This window comes from Coregonus clupeaformis, chromosome 30 (assembly GCF_020615455.1).
Source record: "Coregonus clupeaformis isolate EN_2021a chromosome 30, ASM2061545v1, whole genome shotgun sequence".
Classification (NCBI taxonomy): domain Eukaryota; kingdom Metazoa; phylum Chordata; class Actinopteri; order Salmoniformes; family Salmonidae; genus Coregonus; species Coregonus clupeaformis.
This window is the reverse complement of record NC_059221.1, coordinates 49,060,393-49,085,373: the sequence shown is the minus strand read 5'-3', so window position 1 is coordinate 49,085,373 and position 24,981 is coordinate 49,060,393. Positions and strand designations below refer to the sequence as shown.

The 24,981-nt window shown below is 42.0% G+C and overlaps 1 long non-coding RNA gene and 1 pseudogene across 1 annotated transcript; both read right to left on the bottom strand.

Annotated features, from left to right (window-relative positions):
- Nucleotides 1-975: 975 nt before the first annotated feature.
- On the bottom strand, nt 976-20,489 carry LOC121534746. Its single transcript, XR_005994676.2, has 3 exons — nt 20,448-20,489; nt 1,236-1,347; nt 976-1,045 (listed from the first exon to the last, which is right to left on the bottom strand). It is a non-coding gene; the product is annotated as an uncharacterized LOC121534746 (long non-coding RNA).
- A 1,890-nt stretch (nt 20,490-22,379) lies between these two features.
- Nucleotides 22,380-23,530, bottom strand: LOC123482311 (annotated as a pseudogene).
- Nucleotides 23,531-24,981: the final 1,451 nt, after the last annotated feature.

The window sequence follows — 24,981 nt, the reverse complement described above, 5'->3', positions numbered from 1 at the left end:
TTCCTTCCTCTCCGGCAACCGAGTTAGGAAGGACGCCTGTATCTTTGTAGTGACTGGAGTGTATTAATACACCATCCAAAGTGTACTTAATAACATCACCATGCTCAAAGGGATATTCAATGTCTGCTTTTGTTATTTTTACCCATCTACCAATAGATGCCCTTCTTTGCGAGGCAATGGAAAACCTCCCCTGGTCTTTGTGGATGAATCTGTGTTTGAAATTCACTGCTTGACTGAGGGACCTTACAGATAATTGTATGTGTGGAGTACAGTGATGAGGTAGGAATCCATGCAACTTATTATGTGATTTGTTAAGCAAATGTTTACTCCTGAACATATTTAGGCTTGCCATAACAAAGGGGTTTAATACTTATTGACTCAAAACATTTCAGCTTTGAATTTGTAATTCATTTGTAAAAATTTCTAAAAACATAATTCCACTTTGACATTATGGGGTATTGTGTGTAGGTCAGTGACACAAAATCTAAATTTAATCGATTTTAAATTCAGGCTGTAACAAAATGTGGAAAAAGTCAAGGGGTGTGAATACTTTCGAAGGCACTGTACTATAATTAAAAAACGGTAGCGTTTTTGTGGACTGTAGTGTTTTTGCGGGCATGACTGGTTTTTGTAATGCTGAAAATACTGTAGTATTTACTACAGTATTCTACAGTATACTACAACATTCTATAGTAAGCACTACACGATTGAGTGATACTACAGTGTGTAGTATAGTATTCTACAGTATACTACAGAATTCTATAGTAAGTACTTTAGTATTCTAAACTGTAGTCTTTTTTCATTTGGGGCTCAGCCAGTCTGTTGTCATGGAGACTAAACTCAGTTGTTGTTTTGTGTTCGACTGTCTGTTTCTGGTTGTGGTTAACAGTGTTGTTCCCCAGCCCAGAGTTGAGGACGCTGTCCCATCCACTGACCTCCACTATCTCGCCCTGCTCAGTGATGTGGTCCCCGGGCCCCTTGGCTGCGCCTGTCTGGGAATCCAAGATGGCCACCCAGTCTCCCTTGTTAGCCTCCAGCCAACCATCTGCAGGAAGAGGTTACAAAATAGACATTTAGGAGTTTAAGTCAATTACCTGGTCAAGTACATAAATTATGTGTGTTTTAGTATCTAAATATAAGTATTGATTTCATTTTATGAATGAAGGAAAAATAGCCATCACTATTCCCATTGAAGATCTATTACTGTATGTAGGCTATATGTATTTCTCCCTTACCTTGCTCCCCCATCTTTAGTCCACTCAGAAGGTCAATGCTCTCTGGTCCGTCTTCTATTGTCTCCACTTTGACTAGCAGCAGATCAGGCTTCCCATCCTCCATGTCTACAGACTGTAAGAGATACAGAGTGAGAGGATGTTGCATCAAGAAATCTGATATGAGCACCCCTGCTATGGAGCATCTTCTGATTGGGCAATGAGGGATTGCCATGAGTACTATGCAAACATGTTAGTTGCTTTGATACTATGCAAACGTGTTAGTTGATTTGATTATGTGACACTCTTTAAAAGAGATTAACTCGTGGATACCATTATTATGTTTCTGCGTCCAGTATGCAGGCAGTTAAGAGGTAATTCAGCCAACCAATGCTGACTAGCTTGCTAGCTGTACCCGAAGATTTCCAGTGTTTGCAGCTAAGCTAGTTCGCACTGGTTCCCAAAATTACCTCTAACTTCCCTTTAATGGTTTGATAATTCATAGGCATGGTCCCACACTTGAGACAAAATGTATCAAGACCTGGGCCCGTATCCACAAAGAGTCTCAGTGCTGATCTAGGATCTTTCTGAATAATCTTATTCATTATGATCTAAAAGGAAAAACTGATCCTAGATCACTCCTACTCTGATGCCGCATTCAAAACAACTGGAAACTCGAAAAAAATACAAGGTCTAATCATGACGTCAGTGATCTTCTGGTCGGACAGTTACGAGTTCCCAGTTGTTTTGAACGCGACATGAGCGCCTACTCTAAGAGGCTTCTTTCTCCTATGGTACTACAGCCATTAATCTTTTTTGTATTTTGTATTTTATATATTTTTTATTGCCAGTAGACAGAAGAAATGTTATGAATTGAACATCATTTCATGGAATGTGAAGTCTATGGCACATCGCATTAAAAGGAAACAAATATTTAATTACCTAAATGAATTAAAATGTGTCATAGCCAATGTTCCCTCTAAACTGCGTGCCCAGTAGCCCGGGACTGCCTCGCAGAAACATCAGCCCACAGAGAGAAGCATGAGATTGAACTTTCTGGAGCAATGGTCACCAACCGGTCGATCGCCAAACATTTCTGTAAAAAACCCAACGATAAAGTCTTGTGTTCCTATTTAGTTTTATTTGTCTCGAGCTGTAGGCGGTAAGTGCACCTGATTCACCTGCCCTGTGCGCTCGGGTAGGCGAACTGTTGCCATTTTCAACCATTTCATGTGTCTGAAGGCACAAGGTCTGCATTCCCGCGGACCCAGAGAGCAAATCAAGTGCACTATAGGCCTACCGCTGGCCAATCGGATGGCTCAGAATCCAATGTCTGCAGTAACGTAGCAGGCATAAAAGAAAGCTACAGCGAAGTTGATACTGTGAGGTTTCAAAACGTTTAAAACCATGACTAGAGACAGACTGTCAAACGAATACAGCAAAGAGCTGCTGTTTTTATGAGCGAGTTCATGATTAAGTTCTTAGTCTTTGTATTCAACACTTTTATAAGCCATAAAATGCTACAACAAGCAGTGCAGCAGTAATGAATGAGTAGAAAAGTGTATCTATAGGCTTGCATTGTTGTTATTATTAGTGGCTTGGGTATTTTTTAATATCGAGGAATGTTTCACTTTCTCTGTTCATAGGAGTAACAACATGAGGCAGAAATAATGCGGTGAGACTCGAGTCACCCCATCAGCTGCAAGACGGTATAACTTTTTTTAATTGCCTGAACAACAATGTATTGGCATTGTTGAGCGGTAGAGCTCGGCTTGCATTTTGACTCAGAAAGCGATCTGGACACAGAAAAGGTTGGTGGCCACTGTTCTAGATATTTCCCTGTTAACACCATCAACGTTTCCATTTACTGTTGCAATTGTGATCGAATCAACGCAATATTAGCCACTTTCAATTTAACATATTGAAACAAAACGAACTATACAAGAGATTTTGTTGTAGGCAGAATGCATCGGAGTAGGATTCCATTGCATTGACATGCACTACTCACCCGTACTCTACACAGACCGGTGCGGCATAAACAATCAGAGCTGCAGTAGGCCTATATGCAAATAGACCATTGCCATATATGGATCTGTGCCATTTACTTTGAACTGGACTGTGTTTACAGCATGAGTGGTCGTGAGTAGATGCGCTTGTTTTGAGATCAAAGCGAGAGCTGCATGTAGCCACGTGTGCGCATTTTGTTCATATCCTTTGCAAGTTATTAGCCCAGTTATAGATCATTTGTAGTCAGCAATAGGGGAGTGATTGCTTCCTATAAGAGCACAAAACGTGTACATTTCTAGGCATCTTTGAAAAGCGAGTCAGGTAAAGAGCTTTTTTTTTTACTTAAAGGGGCAGTGTTGTATTTTGAGACAGGCTTGAATAAGCTAAGTAGCCAATAGGCAGAGGGTATCATAATTTGTCTGATTCTCTGTAATAATGGTATGGGTATAATAATGCATTTTATTTTGTAATGTGGTTTCTTGCATCAAACACAACAACATTTTCAGTCACCTCCTTGTGTGAAAGACAAGTGGATAAACAGGTTAATGTCAAGCCCTGCATGTTTTTTTTAAAAAACTCTCATGGAATATAGGCCTACAGTACCAGTCAAAGGTTTGGACACACCTACTCATTCAAGGGTTTTTCTTTATTTTTACTATTTTCTACATTGTAGAATAATAGTGAAGACATCAAAACTATGAAATAACACATATGGAATCATGTAGTAACCAAAAAAGTGTTAAATCAAAATATATTTTATATTTGAGATAGTAGCCACCCTTTGCCTTGATGACAGCTTTGCACGCTCTTCATGAGGAATGCTTTTCCAACAGTCTTGAAGGAGTTCACACATATGCTGAGCACTTGTTGACTGCTTTTCCTTCACTCTGCGGGCCAACTCATCCCAAACCATCTCAATTGGGTTGAGGTCGGGTGATTGTGGAGGCCAGGTCATCTGATGCAGCACTCCATCATCCTTCTTGGTCAAATAGCCCTTACACAGCCTGGAGGTGTGTTTTGGGTCATTGTCCTGTTTAAAAACAAATGATAGTCCCACTAAGCACAAACCAGATGGGATGGCGTATCGCTGCAGAATGCTGTGGTAGCCATGCTGGTTAAGTGTGTCTTGAATTCTAAATAAATCACCCACACTCTCGCCAGCAAAGCACCCCCACACCATCACACCTCCTCCACCATGCTTCACGGTGGGAACCACACATGCGGAGATCATTCGTTCACCTACTCTGCGTCTCACAAAGACACAGCGGTTGGAACCAAAAATCTCAAATTTGGACTCATCAGACCAAAGGACAGATTTCCACCGGTCTAATGTCCATTGCTCGTGTTTCTTGGCCGAAGCAAGTCTCTTCTTCTTATTGGTGTCCTTTAGTAGTAGTGGTTTCTTTGCAGCAATTCGACTATGAAGGCCTGATTCACGCAGTCTCCTCTGAACAGTTGATGTTGAGATGTGTCCGTTACTTGAACTCTGAAGCATTTGGGCTGCAATCTGAGGTTTAGTTAACTCTAATGAACTTATCCTCTGCAGCAGAGGTAACTCTAGGTCTTCCTTTCCTGTGGCGGTCCTCATGAGAGCTAGTTTCATCATAGCGCTTGATGGTTTTTGCGACTGCACTTGAAGAAACTTTCAAAGTTCTGGAAATGTTCCAGATTGACTGACCTTCATGTCTAAAAGTAATGATGGACTGTCGTTTCGCTTTGCTTATTTGAGCTGTTCTTGCCAGAATATGGACATGGTCTTTTACCAAATAGGGCTATCTTCTGTATACCCCCCCTACCTTGTCACAACACAATTGATTGTCTCAAACGCATTAAGGAGGAAAGAAATTCCACAAATTAACCTTTAACAAGGCACATACCTGTTAATTGAAATGCATTGCAGGTGACTACCTCATGAAGCTGGTTGAGAGAATGCCAAGTGTGCAAAGCTGTCATCAAGGCAAAGGGTGGCTATTTGAAGAATCTCAAATATAAAATATATTTTGATTTGTTTAACACTTTTTTGGTTACTACATGATTCCATGTGTTATTTCATAGTTTCGATGTTGTCACTATTATTCTACAATGTAGAAAACAGTCAAAATAAAGAAAAACCCTGGAATGAGTAGGTTTGTCCAAACATTTGACTGGTACTGTACATTGAACACCACACGTTGGCTGCTACTGTAGGCTGAATGATAGAATAGCTATTTCCATGTTAAAATGTTATGGGATGCATTTTCTCCATTGTTTTTGATGGTGGGCCACTCTGGTCCACCTACATTCTTGTCAAATAGTCACAGTAGCCTACGTGGCCACTGTTAAAACTGTAACTTAAAGCAGGCACAGCCTCAGAGTTCACAGTACACGCACGCTGGAAATTGCACAGAATTTTCACAATGTTCAAGCTTACGCTCAGTAGACCTGAAATTTGCTCAGTGGCAAAACATTTTTAAGGGAACATTGTTCATAGCCCTGTTGCAAGAAACTCATTTAATGGGACAACACATGGAACAAATTAAAAAAGACTGGGATGGAGAAATACATTTAACATCTTCTTCACCCAAAGCAAGGGGAGTAGCAGTGCTGTTCAAGAATACTATTAAGCGCAAGATAAAGTCTCAGTATGTTGAGCTCAACGCTCAAATGCCTTTGCTTTTTTCTGATATTCAGTGACGACAATTCAATTTCCCAGAATTACAGAATTGTGTTACAAGAGGGGATTTTAATCCAATATTGAATGTGGAGAACAGATCAACTAAGAAAGCCTTTACAGCTACAAAATCTAGAATATTACTATTAGATATGATCAATAACAATGGGCTTGTAGACATCTGGCAAATACTACATCCAGAAATCAAATCAAATCGTATTGGTCACATATTTAGCAGATGTTATTGCAGGTGTAGTGAAATGCTTGTGTTCCTAGCTCCAACAGTGCAGTAGTATTTAACAATGGAAGTAAAATAATGGAATTAAGAAATATATATATATTAGGACGAGCAATGTCGGAGTGGCATTGACTAAAGACAGAGTATACATTTTACTCTCCAGTCCACTTCAGACTAGACTATTTTTTTCTGTCCAACTCGCTTATCCCCAAGGTACAATCAGTGACAATAGATAACATTATTACATCTGATCACAGTCCAGTAAAATTGGTTGTAGAAATAAGAGGGAAGCCCACCCTAAATGTACAAGTGGTGATTTAACCCTTCACTAATGTCAGAGCATGATTCTGTACCTTTTATTTGCAAAGAAATTGAAGATTTCATGGAAATTAATGACAAGTCAACTGATGACTATTTTTGTTTCGGAAGCCTTGAATGCTGTTTTAAATTCAAAGTTATTCTGGCTGGAAAAGGAGGAAAAGACTTGAAAAAGAAACAGAGTTGGAAAGGGAAATGGAAGTGCTAGTTAGGTAATTCTACTATGAATGCACCTAATGTTAATCTGCAAAAAATTTTTACAATTTAAATATCAATACAACACGGTGGAAACGAAAGCAATTTAAGTAGAATTAGCATATTCAAGGTTGACATACTATGAAGAGGGGGAACAAGGCTGAAAAACTGCTGGCAAGAACGATAAAAGGACAACACGATCATATATCCCCTCCATAAAGAATGCTACTGGTACAGTATTAACTGGGAGGGGAAAACGTAAAACTAACTCTCTTATTGGTCTATTAACTAATTTACCGCCTGGTGATGTCACAAGGCAGGCCAAAACTCCATCCCACCAAAACAGGCAGACATTTCAGGCGGTCTTTTCAAACAGCTCTTACTCTAAAGGGCGTTATCATCATTTTCACAATTTAACAGTATTAATCCAACCTCATAGTGTGAAAATATATATAAAACACAGGAAACTCACACTCTTGACTGCACTGGGCCTTAAAGAAGATTAATATAACAATCACTAAAATGATATGGGATTCAAAGCAACCACGCAAACTAATGGTGCCAAAATATAAAGGAGGCATGTCACTTCCGGATATTAAAACATATTACTTGTCATATGTAATAAGACAAACTGGCTCTACCCACCATAATAACCTCCCACTTGGTTAGCAACTGAATAAGAAATGTCCCACCCAATACCACTAAGATTGATAGCATACGGAATACTACCGGAATATCTGAAATACTATCCTACAAGATCTGCTTCTTGGAACGTTAAAATTGTTGGAAATAAATGTGCGGTCTCATTATTGAACTCTTTTCAAGCAACCATCTGGAGCAACCAACACATATTAACCAATCCCAGACCAGTATTGTGGAGAGCAGAGGCGGCTGGTGGGAGGAGCTATAGGTGGAAAGGCTTGTTGTAATGGTTGGAATGGAATCAATGGAACGGTATCAAACACATCAAACATATGGAAACCACGTTCGACTCCATTCCATTGATTCCATTCCAGCCATTACAATGAGCCCGTCCTCCTATAGCTCCTCCCACCAGCCGCCTCTGGTGGATAAATTGGCTAGAGATGAGAGTTTGGACCGCGTCTGATTTGTATAAAGATGGTATAATTATGGATCTGAATGAACTGAAGGATAAGACCGGCTCTACCAACCATTTTAGAATCATTCAGATTGTACAGGCATTCAAGTCAGCAGATAGAACAATTGCATTGAAACATGATTTGAACGAATTGGAAAGTTTCATAAAGGATGTCCATTCCAAAAACTACCTAGCATCCAGGATATATAAATTCTTAAACGAAAAAACAAGGGTACTACACCTTCCCTTAAGGGAAAAATTGAGTAAAGATTTAAAGATGAATATACAAGAAATTGAATGGAAAAAGGTGTGGAAAACAGTTTTAAAATGTGCAGAGATTCTAAATCACAAATGGTTCAGTATAATATAATTAATAGAACTTACTGGACTCCCTATTAAACGTACAAGGCAAAAATGACAACTGATAGCAAATGTTGGTGATGTAAATCAGATGATGCTGGGCTTGAACATATGTTGGTCAAGTGTCCTAAGTTGAAAGCATATTGGAAAATAATATTCTCTCTATTTCAAGTAGCACAAGAAAATAGACTACACACAAATGCAGCCTTTATCTTGCTGGGAATAAACCACCCAGAAAATACACCAAATGCTTCCATGCTCAGGACACTAACTCATTCACTCTCATTGCTAAAAGGGTCATTTTAAGGCATTAGAAAGAGGAACAGCCACCCTCATTTGCAGAATGGCTCCAACTGTCAATGAACACTGTCAAATTTGAGAAAACTATTGCAAGTCAAAAGAATACGACAAAATATGGGCCAAGTTTAAAGCTACTGTCTCAGACTGAACAAAAACAGGGGGAAATTTATTTTTAATAATATGTAATTTCCAAACAGTATAATTACGTGACCAACAGAAAATACTATCAGCGCTCTGTATAGAATGAAGTGATGCTTATGTTTCGCCCTAACAATGGGTGGGAAGGCAGTCGGGAAGCTTAGGCCCAAAATAAGCCCATAGAAACGCATTGGGTTTATTTTGGACAGATTTTGACTTTGTCTCTTCCTCTCTGATACTATGCATGCATACAACAACCAAACATTTTTCATTAAGAGCTTAATGGAAACATGCAACAATAGCAAGCCTATCGTCTTACAGTCAAAAGGATATAGCCTATTATTGAACATGCAACTCCTGTAATGAAGCAGCTAATAAGACGTAATTTAAAGAAAATTGCCAAAATGCAATTCACCTAATGCGTGTCACATATCAGTTTGCAAACAATGTAAAAAAAGATATGTAAAAAATCTTGGAGTTAATAAAGCCGCATACAAACATGGTCTCTTTTTTGCTTTCTTGAGTAAGGCAGCTCCAAAATGCTGGTGTTTCAGCCTAGCTCAGTGCTTTCTGTGGTGGTGGGGCAGCCAGCGGATAGGTGTTGGTAATGTTCTCTAGTTGCGCCATGATTAGCTCAGTGTTCTGTCACTCACGGGGACAGTATGTCACGGCCAAGTCCTAAGGGTAGAGCTAGAAAATTCAAGCCCCTTGGGTGCTGCCATATAGTTAAATTAGAAGTGCCCATCCAAGAAGGCTCAAGGTCAATGGCCACAGATAAAATGACGTCAAATCACGTTATATCTACAGTAGCTTTGATTGGACTGATCATGTCAACATCACACTTTCAAAATCTTAGCTAGCAGTCATCATCATGAATCAAGTCGACAATCTACTGGCAAATCCTTTTTAATCCTTGTCATATGACGAGAAATAATGAAGAGAAATTATAGATAAAACATATCGGTGCTCATCGGCCATAAACATTACACAACAAGTGTAGGCCCCGTGTAGCTCAGTTGGTAGAGCATGGCGTTTGCAACGCCAGGGTTGTGGGTTCGATTCCCACGGGGGGCCAGTATGAAAAATGTATGCACTCACCAACTGTAAGTCGCTCTGGATAAGAGCGTCTGCTAAATGACTAAAATGTAAGTTGGAAATCGCAAATTCAACAATGAGTTGTTTGGAAGGAATCAGTGACAGTGGCTAACTGCAAGCATTGCAAAGCAATCACTAGCCTGCTATTCAGTGGAGTGGCTGTGTGGTCCCAAATCTGGGATTACGGGTCTCTTTTCCAAGTTTAAAATGATAAACATTCAACATTGGCCATGCTGTCAATGAAGCATGATTTGTGGTGCGCTCAAAACAACTGTTAACTCGGAACTGCGAAAACTTGACTTCAGTGAGTTCAAGACAACTGGGAAGTCGGTAAAAAACTAGCTCCAACTGGGAAAATACGTTTTGAACGGTCATCCAATTCGGAATTGTAAATCTGGAACTCGGGCCTCTTTCTAGAACTACGACCTGAAGATCAATGACGTCATCATGATTTGATCTTGTTTTTTTTCAGAGTTCCCAGTTGTCTTGAAAGCACCATAAATCCAGAGAATGCCAGACTTTGATGACAAAATTTGCCAATGCAGCAGTAGGCCTATAACCTTTATTGCTCTTTCACACCGAGGATTGGTGATAATTGAGGGGGAGATGGTTGTAAAGATTTTTCAACTTGCTTACTGTGAGAAACTATAGTTTAATATATTATCATTCGTAATGAATGTTCAAAAAACACTTTCCTAATTTTCTGCGCAGCAGGCCAGGTATTTCTATGCGTGCTCTGGCGCACGTGCTCCCACAACAATAGCAAACCAGACATGCTCATTGCTCACATGGAGCACTCCAAACAAAAGACAATGAAGACATTTACAAATGTTGTAAATGATGGTTATGAAATAAACCAACATTTGTTTCTCACAAGTGTAGCAGGCTGTGAACTCCACAAACAACGTTTCCACACTGAGAATGAAAACGGTAAATGACTGTAATTAGTACATGCATTAACAGAAATATATGTAACCAAATTATGGGGATTAACGGTACATTAACTACTGGTGACATACACTACATGACTAAAAGTATGTGGACACCTGCTCGTCGAACATCTCACTCCAAAATCCTGGGCATTAATATGGAGCTGGTCCCCCCTTTGCTGCTATAACAGTCTCCACTCTTCTGGTAAGGCTTTCCACTAGATGTTAGAACATTGCTGTGGGGACTTGCTTCCATTCAGCTACAAGAGCATTATTTCCATCTAATGTTATTTATATCTAATGTTATTTCCATCTAACGTCATTTCCATCTAACGTCATTTCCATCTAACGTCATTTCCATCTAACGTCATTTCCATCTAACGTCATTTCCATCTAATGTTATGTCCATCTACTGTCATTTCCATCTAATGTTATTTATTTCTAACGTTATTTCCATCTAACGTTATTTCCATCTAACGTTATTTCCATCTAATGTTATTTCCATCTAATGTTATTTCCATGGTATGTCCCACGGGGGGACAGTATGAAAATGTATGCACTCTAACTGTAAGTCGCTCTGGATAAGAGCGTCTGCTAAATGACTAAAATGTAAATGTAAAATGAGATTGCATGGCTATTTGCTCGATTTTATACAGCTGTCAGCAACGGGCTGAAATAGCCGAATCCACTAATTTGAAGGGGGGTCCACATACTTTTGTATATATAGTGTATGTAATGGGGAATTGATAAAAATCTCTAATCAAAGGGCAAACAATTCACACAATGAAACAATGAATGTGCAATAATTGGCGGGAGACAGCTGCGCCATTCTGGAGAGAGACTTCCCTTTATCTTTGCCACACACCCCTCCCCTTCTTGTCTCAACATTTTAAATTATACTTAAGAGACATTATATTCACAAATATTTTAGATGATTTTCACTCAATAATCAGCTAGGCCTATTGCCACCCACTCCGCCCAAATTGCGGGCTTCCCAAATAGGCATAGGCCTACGAGCTTGTGATTTGAAACAATCGACAGCTGTTTTTTCAAAGAAGGTAATGATCCTCGATTCCTCTGTGGCGAAGTCATGCTTTCTGTTGAAGTATTTTGAATTATTGTATTTATTTCTGTATATATTTCAAGTGAGCGCGTCACTTGTCTCCGTGCTGCTGTGCTGTTTGTTGCTGCTACCTGCCAAACTTGACGGCTTTTACTTTTTAAAAACCGTTTATTACATTTTCATTTAACACATTTTACCAACGTCTTAGTTATTTTTATACTCGGAGGTGACGTGTCGCTCATGGCTTCGCTCACCCCTGGATGTACCACCTGCCAGTACCTGAGCCAGAGAGTCGCTGAGCTGGAGGGGAAGAGTATCTGTCTTGCGCCAGATCAAGGAGGACGAAGAACTCCTGAACTCCATGGTTGCACAAACCACCTCCAAAATCGACGACATCACCTGCCCCTGGCTCGGCACCTCCACTTCTGCGGAGCCTGTAACGGAGAAACTCCATTCGGTTCCCTTAAATGAGCCATGGCCCAGGCTAGGAGCTAAACCGAAGGGCCCGGTCTGTTCCACCCCTTCTGCTCCGCCTCAGGATGCCTGGATTGCTGTCCGGGGAGTAAAGCACTCCAGGAAACGGAATCCATCAAATGTTTCGGAAGTGCTACAATTGGGGAGGAGATTCAAGGTCCTGGAAGACCTGGAAGTGCATTCCAATCATACTGTACAGCAGGGTTCTTCAATTCCGGTCCTGGAGGGCCGAAACATTTCTGTTTTTTATTTCTACCTGGTAGTTAATTGCACTCACCTGGTGTCCCAGGTCTGAATTAGCCCCTGATTAGAAGGAGAGGATGAAAAACAGAGGTGTTTCGGCCCTCCAGGACCGGAATTGAAGAACCCTGCTGTACAGGGTCCCTGCGCTACATCTCTACTGCTGCCGTCTCATTCTCAGGTGGAAGTGCCCAAGCACACTCATCTGCGCTCCTTGCCTACCGCTAGGTCGTCAGTCTCAGCTGCTAGCCCCCCTCAACCTGCTAGGAGGCAGATCAATCGGGAGAGGCCCCGTCATTTACCCAATAAACCCATCTGTAGTCCTTCCGTTCTCGTGGTGGGTTCATCCATGGTCCGAAACGTTTCAATCCGAAAGCTGAGACTTTCTGCTACCCTGGCGCTAGGATCCCTGACCTAAATTCCATGCTACCGCTACTTATTAGCACGCACTCCGCCGCTTCAACTGTCATTGTTCATGTTGGGTCAAATGACATTAAACACCAGCAGTCAGAGAAATTGAGAGACGATTTTAAAACATTGATAAATACGCTGCTGGAATCTGGGAAGCAGTGCGTTGTTTCCGGTCCTTTTCCATCCCCACGCTACACGGCTATGGTTTTTAGTCGTATACGCCAATTACACACCTGGCTTAAGGGATACTGCTGCACGATGGGAATTCCTTTTGTGGATAACTTTGTAGCTTTTACAGACCGACCAGGTCTATTTCTTCGGGACAATTTACATCTTAACAGGTATGGCTCCAGCATCCTCTCCACCAACATGTCTCTTACTCTTGCCTCATGTAGAGCCTTTGATACCTGACGTTGTGTATTTTCGGGGTTGACTTTTGGGATTGTACGCTCCCCTATCAGACTATGTTCAATGCTCCTCTCCCAGTTTCATTAATTAGTCCCTCAATTGCAAATATGGAACAAACTACAGCTAACAACCTTTCTGCAATTCCTAGATTATTGTCCAATCACCGTATTGCGAATACTACTTACATGCAGAGAGGTATTGTTAGTAGTAACCTTGTCCCCATAAAATGGAGCTCTGTCAATAGCCTGAAAATTGTTTATTGCTCATTCAGTGCAGCTTCAGGTGCTACCTTGGATACTCCATCTGATATGAATTCCCGTAGCAATGGCATTGGAATAATTCATTTGAATGCTAGAAGCCTGATCCAAAAGTTGGACTTTATTGAAATGTTGGTCTCACAATCAAATGTTGACGTACTGATTGTATCTGAATCGTGGCTGTGTGATTCTGTGCCTGATTCAGATGTTCAGTTGATTGGGTACAATATTTATAGAGCTGATAGAGTTGGTAGAGGTGGTATCGCGATTTATGTAAAATGCTGCTTAAATGTTTCTGTGTCCATATCAACCTCTGTCCCAAAGCAATATGAATGTCTAGTTTTAAAATGTGGTACTTGGTAATAATGCTCATTTAACTCTAGCAGGGGTATACCTCAGCTCCTCCTTGTACTCTATGCAAATTATCTGATATACTGTCTAATTATGCAAACTCTGAATTACTGATTTTGGGAGATTTTAACCTGGATTGGCTTTCACCAGTATCCGATAAATTAAAAGACATGACTGAGCTAAATCTAACTCAGCTGATAACTAAACCAACCCGTCCCAACTTTAAGAATCCAGTAAAATCTACTCTACTAGACATTATTCTAACAAATACCCCCCATAAATACACAGCCAGTGGGGTTTTTTCAAATGATATCAGTGACCATTGCTCTATTGCTTGTATTAGAGATACCAGGCTGAAACACTCTGATCCCTGTATAATCTCTAAGAGAAATTATAAACATTTCTCACAGCAAGCTTTTATCCTTGACTTATACCACTCTGAGCTTTTATCCACTTGCTGCTTTCTGGACCCGGTTTTAGCCCTTGCTTTTTTCTCTTCTATTGTTACCTCTGTCTGATAAACATGCCCCGTTTAAGAATCACAGAGTAAGAAACCGAACCAGTTCTTGGTTCTCTCCTGAATTGTCAGGTCTTTTTCTGCAAAAGAATTTGGCCTGGGCCTTGGCGAGGAAAACAGGTACTCCAGCTGATTGGCTGTTTTTTAGGCAATTGAGAAATAAATGTACTGCAGCTGTCAAAATGGCAAAATCAAATTACTTCCTTAATGCTATGACAGATTCTGCAGGGGATCCTGCAAAATTCTGGAAAACCGTTAATTCACTGAAACGGGGGAATTCTGCTGTTTCTCTTCCTAAGCAAATTATCTCAGACTCCTGTATTCTAAGTGAAAAAAATGATATTTGTGATGCTTTTAATAAGCATTTAATCTCTGCTGGTTTTTTATTTGAAAGGAAAAGTGGCCATTGTGGTACTGGCCAGATAGTTGATTTTTCGTCTTGCTTTTCAACCGTTACTCTGAAAAATGGTAACCCTGTTTTTAGTTTCCAGAAAATAACTGAAGCAGAGGTTCTAGCTGCCCTGTGTGCCATTGATCCTAAGAAATCCTTAGGCGCTGACAATTTAGACCCGTACTTACTTAAGTGTGCTGCACCTATCATTGCTGGTTCAGTGACACACATTTTTAATCTAACATTAAGCACAGGAAATATCCCTAAGGTGTGGAAAGCAGCTTTTGTTCTGCCATTACATAAGGGAGGTGACGGTAGTGATTTGGATAACTATCGACCCATCTCTAGGCTCCCTTGTCTGGCAAAGATCCTAGAATCTATAGTCAACAAACAGTTACAATCTTTTCTTTCTGTTAACAGTATTTTTAGCACCAATCAATCTGGTTTTAGATCTAAACACAGTACCACATCGGCCACTATGCTTGTTGTAAATGATATTGCAAATGCCTTAGATGATAGAAAGCACTGTGCTGCGTTGTTTGTAGATTTGTCAAAAGCTTTTGACACTGTAGACCATGCTATCCTTTTGAGTAAGCTGTCATCTACAGGACTGGGCACTGATGCCTGTCGATGGTTTTATGACTATCTTAAAGATAGAACTCAGGCCGTCATGGTCGACGGGGTCAAGTCTGACCCCTTACAGTTACTTAAAGGGGTCCCTCAGGGTTCAATAATTGGCCCACTATTGTTCTCACTTTATATAAACAACATTGGTGATGATGTCAGATATTGTAAATTCCATTTATATGCAGATGACACAGTGATGTACTCTATTGCTCCAACAGCGGACCAAGCTACAATGCAGTTGGAGTCTGATTTTAGGATACTACAGGGGTCTCTTTTACAGCTTAAACTTGTTTTAAACGCTAAGAAAACAAATGTCATGTTTTTTTCTAGGTCTAAACTCTCAATTATAAACACTTTTGTAATCACTAGCTTGGATGGTACTCAAATGAAACAGGTATCTGCATATACACTGCTCAAAAAAATAAAGGGAACACTTAAACAACACAATGTAACTCCAAGTCAATCACACTTCTGTGAAATCAAACTGTCCACTTAGGAAGTAACACTGATTGACAATACATTTCACATGCTTTTGTGCAAATGGAATAGACAACAGGTGGAAATTATAGGCAATTAGCAAGACACCCCCAATAAAGGAGTGGTTCTGGAGGTGGTGACCACAGACCACTTCTCAGTTCCTATGCTTCCTGGCTGATGTTTTGGTCACTTGAATGCTGGCGGTGCTTTCACTCTAGTGGTAGCATGAGACGGAGTCTACAACCCACACAAGTGGCTCAGGTAGTGCAGCTCATCCAGGATGGCACATCAATGCGAGCTGTGGCAAGAAGGTTTGCTGTGTCTGTCAGCGTAGTGTCCAGAGCATGGAGGCGCTACCAGGAGACAGGCCAGTACATCAGGAGACGTGGAGGAGGCCGTAGGAGGGCAACAACCCAGCAGCAGGACCGCTACCTCCGCCTTTGTGCAAGGAGGAGCAGGAGGAGCACTGCCAGAGCCCTGCAAAATGACCTCCAGCAGGCCACAAATGTGCATGTGTCTGCTCAAACGGTCAGAAACAGACTCCATGAGGGTGGTATGAGGGCCCGACGTCCACAGGTGGGGGTTGTGCTTACAGCCCAACACCGTGCAGGACGTTTGGCATTTGCCAGAGAACACCAAGATTGGCAAATTCGCCACTGGCGCCCTGTGCTCTTCACAGATGAAGTACTCCTGAGTGGCGCAGTGGTCTAAGGCACTGCATAGCAGTGCTAACTGTGTCACTAGAGATCCTGGTTCGAATCCAGGCTCTGTCGCAGCCGGCCGCGACCGGGAGACTCATGGGCGGCGCACAATTGGCCCAGCGTCGTCCAGGGTAGGGGAGGGAATGGCCGGCAGGGATGTAGCTCAGTTGATAGAGCATGGCGTTTGCAACGCCAGGGTTGTGGGTTCGATTCCCACGGGGGGCCAGTATAAAAATATATATATATGTATTCACTAACTGTAAGTCGCTCTGGATAAGAGCGTCTGCTAAATGACTAAAATGTAAATGTAAAAAAATGAAAGCAGGTTCACACTGAGCACATGTGACAGACGTGACCGAGTCTGGAGACGCCGTGGAGACCGTTCTGCTGCCTGCAACATCCTCCAGCATGACCGGTTTGGCGGTGGGTCAGTCATGGTGTGGGGTGGCATTTCTTTGGGGGGCCGCACAGCCCTCCATGTGCTCGCCAGAGGTAGTCTGACTGCCATTAGGTACCGAGATGAGATCCTCAGACCCCTTGTGAGACCATATGCTGGTGCGGTTGGCCCTGGGTTCCTCCTAATGCAAGACAATGCTAGACCTCATGTGGCTGGAGTGTGTCAGCAGTTCCTGCAAGAGGAAGGCATTGATGCTATGGACCGCCCGTTCCCCAGACCTGAATCCAATTGAGCACATCTGGGACATCATGTCTCGCTCCATCCACCAACGCCACGTTGCACCACAGACTGTCCAGGAGTTGGCGGATGCTTTAGTCCAGGTCTGGGAGGAGATCCCTCAGGAGACCATCCGCCACCTCATCAGGAGCATGCCCAGGCGTTGTAGGGAGGTCATACAGGCACATGGAGGCCACACACACTACTGAGCCTCATTTTGACTTGTTTTAAGGACATTACATCAAAGTTGGATCAGCCTGTAGTGTGGTTTTCCACTTTAGTTTTGAGTGTGACTCCAAATCCAGACCTCCATGGGTTGATACATTTGATTTCCATTGATCATTTTTGTGTGATTTTGTTGTCAGCACATTCAACTATGTAAAGAAAAAAGTATTTAATAAGATTATTTCATTCATTCAGATCTAGGATGTGTTATTTTAGTGTTCTCTTAATTTTTTTGAGCAGTGTAAATACTTAGGGGTATGGTTAGACGATAGGCTTTCTTTTAAAAAACATGTTACTGAATTGGGAAAAAAGCTCAAATTCAAGATTGGGTTCCTTTACAGAAACAGGGCTTGTCTGTCCTCCGTAAATAGAAAACAAATTGTGCAGGCTACTTTTATGTCCGTTTTAGATTATGGTGATATTATCTATATGCATGCATCGGCAAACACATTAAAACCACTGGATGCTATTTACCATTGTGCATTCAGGTTTATCACGGGTGATAGTTACAAAACTCATCACTGTATTCTATATCAACATGTGGGTTGGGCCTCTCTATCTGTGAGGCGAGAGCAACATGCTCTCTTGTTTATTTATAAAGCACTTCTTTTAAAACTACCTCCATGTATATCATCATTATTTTCCACTAGATATACTAATTTTAAAACCAGATCACAAATGTGGATTACATTAGAGACTCCTGTGGTCTCCACAGAGTTGGGTAGGACTGCATTCAGTTCCTTTGCACCTTATTTATGGAACAAACTGCAGATCCAACTTAAGTTAGACACTCTGGTGTCCCTTGCCCATTTTAAAAATGTTATGGAGGATCAATATGATGTTGTCTGTGATTGTTTCTGTTGAATTGTGTTTTTGTTTTGTATGTTTGAAATGTTCTTGTCTGTATGTCTAAAACTGTACATGTCAACATGTTTACACAGGGCACAGCCGTAAAAGAGATCCAGGTCTCAGTCTGTTTTTCCCTGTTAAAATAAAGATTAAAAAATAAAAAAAAATAAAAAAAAAATACACTGAACAAAAATATAAATGCAACAACTTCAAAGATTATACTGAGTTACAGTTCATATGAGGAAATCAGTCAATTTGAAATAAATTCATTAGGCCCTAATCTAGGGATTTCACATGACTGGGAATACAGATATGCATCTCTTTGTCACAGATACCTTAAAAAAAGGTAGGGGTGTGGATCAGAAAACCAGTCAGTATCTGGTGTGACCACCATTTGCCTCATGCAGCGCGACATATCTCCTTCGCATAGAGTTGATCAGGGAGTCGATTGTGACCTGTGGAATGTTGTCCCACTTCTCTTCAATGGCTGGATATTGGAGGAACTGGAACACGCTGTCGTACACGTCCCAAACATGCTCAGTGGGTGACGTCTGGTGAGTATGCAGGCCATGGAAGAACTGGGACATTTTCAGCTTCCAGTAATTGTGTACAGATCCTTGCGACATGGGGCCATGCATTATCGTGCTGAAACATGAGGTGATGGCAGATGAATGGCACAACAATGGGCCTCAGGATCTCGCCACAGTATATCTGTGCGTTCAAATTGCCATCGATAAAATGCAATTGTGTTCGTTGTCCGTAGCTCATGCCTGCCCATAACATGACCCCACCGCGTCCATGGGGCACTCTGTTCACAACGTTGACATCAGCAAACCGCTCGCCCACATGACGCCATACACGCTGTCTGCCATCTGCCCGGTACAGTTGAAACTGGGATTCATCCGTGAAGAGCACACCTCTCCAGCGTGCCAGTGGCCATTGAAGGTGTGCATTTTCCCACTGAAGTTGGTCACGCTGCCAGACTGCAGTCAGGTCAAGACCCTGGTGAGAACGACGAGCACGCAGATGTGCTTCCCTGAGACGGTTTCTGACAGTTTATGCAGAAATTCTATGATTGTATAAACCCACAGTTTCATCTGCTGTCCAGGTAGCTGGTCTCAGACGATCCCACAGGTAAATAAGCCGGATGTGGAGGTCCTGGGCGGGCGTGGTTACACGTGGTCTGCGGTTGTGAGGCCGGTTGGATGTACTGCCAAATTCTCTAAAACAACATTATGGCTTATGGTAGAGAAATTAACATTAAATTCTCTGGCAACAGCTCTGGTGGACATTCCTGGAGTCAGCATGCCAATTGCACGCTCCCTCAAAACATCTGTGGCATTGTGTTGTGTGACAAAACTGCACATTTTAGTGGCCTTTTATTGATCCCAGCACAAGGTGCACCTGTGTAATGATCATGCTGTTTAAATCAGCTTCTTGATATGCCACACCTGTCAGGTGGATGGATTATATTTGCAAAGGAGGAATGCTCACTAACAGGGAAGTAAACATACTTTTTGTGCGTATGGAACATTTCTAGGATCTTTTATTTCAGCTCATGAAACATGGGACCAACACTTAACATGTTGCGTTTATATTTTTGTTAAGTATATATCATTTTGGCAAATGTATTTCCATTTTCTTTTCTTATTGTATGCCATCTCTCTCCTGTTCTATTGGCTTTCATATAAACGTTATTTTATTGTCCAGACGCCAAAGGCACGATCCTAGCCATATTAGCAACCCATCCTAGTTGTTGCAGCTTTAGATTCCCCCTCTTTCTAAGTTTCTAATAGAGATTTTCATCGCTGTCACATATGGAACCGCTATCAGGTGCACTGTTTAGAATGGTTTTTTCCCAGGTGCGCTCTTTAAAATGGTGTTTTCCCACAAATTGCATTTTGGCAAATGTTTAAAAAAATTATTACCGTATATTGGCTGCTTCATTACATGAGTTGCATGTTTTGTTAAGATCCATTACCATAATCTAAATGTCATTTCTGTCATTATGAGCACCGTGGGTGGATGGCCTAATTGGTTATGCACCCAATGCATATGAGTCCGGTAAATTTCTGAAATGGACGGTAAATTAAAATCTTCCCAGTCACATTGTCCGGCGGCACATTTTCCTAACGGAAATCCTGATGTAATTATTTTTTTTCCCACATAAAAAATCAAAATAGACTTTGTGGATACGGGCCCTGGCCTAATACTATTCACACAGTAGTTCACAGATGGCTCACCTCAGTGAGACTGTGTGTGGTCCTGTGCTGCTCAGCTGTTTCCTCTGTGGGTTCAGGAGGAGGTGTAGTCTGGTTGTCCTCCATGACCATGGTCCCCTCAGGGTTCCCCAGACCCTCCTCACACCCCTCCTCCTTCACCAGCAGCACATCTGGACCCTCCTCCTCCTGGAACAGAGGGGTGATACAGATCACACACATACACTGAGTGTACAAAACATTAAGAACACCTGCTCTTTCAATTACAGACTGACCAGGTGAAAGCTATGATCCCTTACTGATGTCACTTGTTAAATCCACTTTAATCCGTGTAGATGATTGGGGAGGAGAGGGGTTAAAGAAGGACTTTTTAAGCCTTGAGACATGGATTGTGTATGTGTGCCATTCAGAGGATGAACGGGCAAGACAAAATATTTAAGTGCCTTTGAACGGGGTATGGTAGTAGGTGCCAGGCGCACCAGTTTGTGTCAAGAACTGCAGCGTTGCTGGGTTTGTCACGCTCCACAGTTTCCCGTGTGAATCAAGAATGGTACACCACCCAAAGGGTATTCCGCCAAATTGACAACCGTGGGAAGCATTGGAGTCAACATGGGCCAGCATCCCTGTAGAACGCTTTCAACACCTTATAGCGTCCATGCCCCGACGAATTGAGGCTGTTCTGAGGGCAAAGGGGGGGGCAACTCAATATTAGGAAGGTGTTCTTAATGTTTTGTATACTCAGGTACGCACACAAGCACACACAGAAAATAAAAACACTTTAAACATGGAGTGTTTACCCATCCCCACTACGTCTGAGTCCTATACTGTAGTTACATAATGTCTTCATGGTTGTTAAACCCATCATGGTGGACATAAATATGTTGTGGGTAAAAATAAGTCAGCTACGATAAGTTCTAAGTCATCATCAGACAAACCTGACTAAACTATTGTGACGTGTACAGTAGGTGTTTGTTAGTGTGTGGATATGTGTGAGTCTATTTAGTAAGTGTATATTGGTCGTCACTCGTTAACACAGCCAAAAAGTCAAAATTGGCTATATCATAAAAGTGTATTAAAATAAAACATTTGCATTTCCTAATTTAAGGTTAGCATTATGATTAAGGTTAGGGTTAAGATTAGGTTTAAAATCAAATTTTAAGAAGATAAATTGTAGAAATAGGTGGGTTACTTACTAAACTGTAAGTCGCTCTGGATAAGAGCGTCTGCTAAATGAGTAAAAAATGGTTTAATTATGACTTTGTGACTGTGTTAACTAGTGACAACCATGTATTATTGGTTTTGAAGCGCTGTAGTGTGCATGCAGAATAGGGTGAGATCAGATCTGAGTCTCAATGGAAATCTTAGAATGAAAAGTCCCATTTTGTGTTTATTAAACAAACACGTTTTAAATACACCATGTGAAAACCACACATACACAACATATCTGCATGAATTTGAACTGCATTACATTTTCTCATTAAAAGTGTCTTGGGAAAAACATTCAGCAGTTGCATGGAAGTAATGAAACAGGCATTTGTGAACATCATATAGCCTACACAGTACAAACACTATGTAACAGACTTTAAGCTTACAGTGCATTCAGAAAGTATTCAGACCTTCACTTTTTCCACTTTGTTACGTTATAGCCTTATTCTAAAATGGATTGAATCGTTTTTTTCCCTCATCAATCCACACACAATATCCCATAACGACAAAGCAAAAACGGAAATATCACATTTACATAAGTATTCAGACCCTTTACTCAGTACATTGTTGAAGCACCTTTGGCAGCGATTACAGCCTCGAGTCTTCTTGGGTATGACGCTACAAGCTTGTCACACCTGTATTTGGGGAGTTTCTCCCATTCTGCTCTGAAGATCCTCTCAAGCTCTGTCAGGTTGGATGGGGAGCGACGCTGCACAGCTATTTTCAGGTCTTTCCAGAGATGTTCGATCGGGTTGACAACAATGAACATTTGAATCTTTGTCTTGCATGGTTTGATATAAATGTCAGAAGTTATTGAATGGAATGGTTTTTCTGCTTGTGTATCCTGAGGTTGTTCCTCTCTGAGAACCTCTTCCTGCAGTGTGTACAAGCGAACGGCCGCTCTCCCGTGTGGACCTTCAGGTGCATCTTCAGCTGGTGCTGGCGTGAGAACGTCTTCTCACACTGGGGGCAACTGTAGGGTTTCTCCCCTGTGTGGACCCTCTGGTGCCTCTTCAGGTCACCAGCCTGGGGAAGTGCATTTGACAATGAGTACAGCTGAAGGGTTTCACCCCTGTGTGGACCCTCTGGTGCCTCTTCAGGTTGCCAGCCACGGAAAAGCGCATATGACACTGGGTACAGCTGAAGGGTTTCAACCCTGTGTGGACCCTCTGGTGGATCTCCAGCTTCTGGCGGCAGCTGAATCCTTTGTTACAGAACATGCAGAGGAACCGTTTTTCTTTACTATTGCCTGATGTGGTTCCCCGTCCCTGAGCTTGGGCTCTAGCCCTGTCGTTTGAGTTCAATTCCTGATCGAAAAGGACATGGCTGGGTGATGCGGAAGGTGCCATCGACGTGGACACTGGATCGCGATCCCTGAACGTGTGTAAAGGAGAGTGGGTGGCAACATTTAGATTTGTCTCTAAGCTTCCCCTGTAATCTAAGATATTTCTGCCCTGTGAGTGTCCGTCTCCTAGGTGACTATCTGCATTCCATATGGGAGAAGCGTAGCCCTCCACTTTTACAGTCACCTCATCTACCACTATAACCGCCCCTTTCTTATCTAGGCACCCTTCAGAGTATACACTGCTACTGTACCGGTTCCAGTCTCCTCTTGACAGATCAGTCTGTGTCTCTAAACCCAAGGGCATATTGCCAGGGTTAATCTCTGTAGTGTAAGAACAAGATGGATCATCAACACCAGTGTCTAACACGTCACCATCACCATCTCCACGGGAATGAACGGTCTTCTGGCTCTGGTGAAATACCGGTAAATACTCTGAGCCAGGAGCAGGAGGACAGCCCAGTATCCCCAGCCCCAGTCTCTCTGGGTCTGATCTGTGATCAGATCCTGTGTGTAAGAGCCTTTGTGTTATAGTTAATATCTCGGTGTCCATCTCTGACTTGAGGACGGCCTTCGGCATTCCACTGACCTCTGTGATGCTGCGTTGGGTCCAGGCCTGGGGCGCAGCAGTGGTGGCGAAGTCCTCGGTGGCTACAAGGTGCTCTCCAGCCGCTCCAGTCTGGATGTCTCTGCTGTGTCTTGGGTCCTCCCCTTCAGACCTCTCCTGCATGACCCCAGAACCTGCAGCATCTGCAGACTGACATAAGACGAGGGGAGGTTAATACCGGTACATGAGTAGAATTGGATAACAATGTCGTAGGGAAGTCTCACAAGCTCCCCCTATGACAGATAAATGAGGAGGTACATGTAATCAAGTGAATAGCTGAGGGGAGCCTTTCTGAAATAAATGGGACACATTTTATTGACAAAGTAACTGTAATTTTTAATGCAACACTATTACACTAACCTCTATCACAATAGCGTGCTGGGTTGAGGTTCCACTCCCCTCATCAACAGTGATTGGTTGGTCATCTTTCCATGTATTGTGCCCCGCTGGCTTCTCAAAGCTCCTGTAGCCTCCAGTGAGATGTCCTTCACCTGAGAGAGTGATTTGGGTAAAAGAGGTACTGGTTAGCTACTGTCAATGCTCAACTGTATATTGTACACTATCCACAGTTTTGACACTGTTTAGAATTGGCAAGGATGTAAGGTAACACTTTGCATAAATTCTTGATATACTATTTATAGATTGAAAACAATATAATGCATAGAACATAATCAATGAGTAAATAATAGGAAATGCAGTAAATCAAGAATCTTGTTAGAATATGATAGTGTATATCTGCAAGTTAGCTAAGTAATCCGAGTTAGTGTCTACTATCCAAATAATGATCAAGACCCAATTCTGGTTAACGGATCTACAGTTACACATGCGCAGATGTGAACGGGGAGACATGCCCGCAGCCTCCGCAAAATGTACCTCTTGCCATTCCTCTGTATCGGTCGAGGATCTTGACACTACTGGGACGACTGGTGAGGACGCGGTCCCGTGCCACTTTAAGTTCCAGTAGCTGTAGTTTCCTCCGCAATGCCCTGTTTTCTTTCTGGCTTTGAGTTATTTCCAAACGAAACACTGCGTAGTCGTCGTCTACGAGTTTACAGACTTCTGCCACGGCTGCATTCGCTAGCACCTCCATAATGGAGGCTATTTGAGTGTGAAAAGCAATACAGTTAGCCATTGTTAGCAGCTATCTAGTTAACGTCCGCGTTACCATCTATCAACCAAGTCCTGTCTCAAACGCGAATTAAACACTATATGGGGTAAGTAAGTGATGCTGTGCAGTTCAATGAGGCATATTGAATTCCAGGGTGTTAATAAACGTATAAATAACAACAAAAACGATAACGTGGAAATTGTCCCTATTCACTTCCGTTTACGCTTCTTCTTCAGTGGTTCTTAAATGGCGGTTGGCAACCAACTTTAGTGATGCATTTCCGCCACCAACTGGA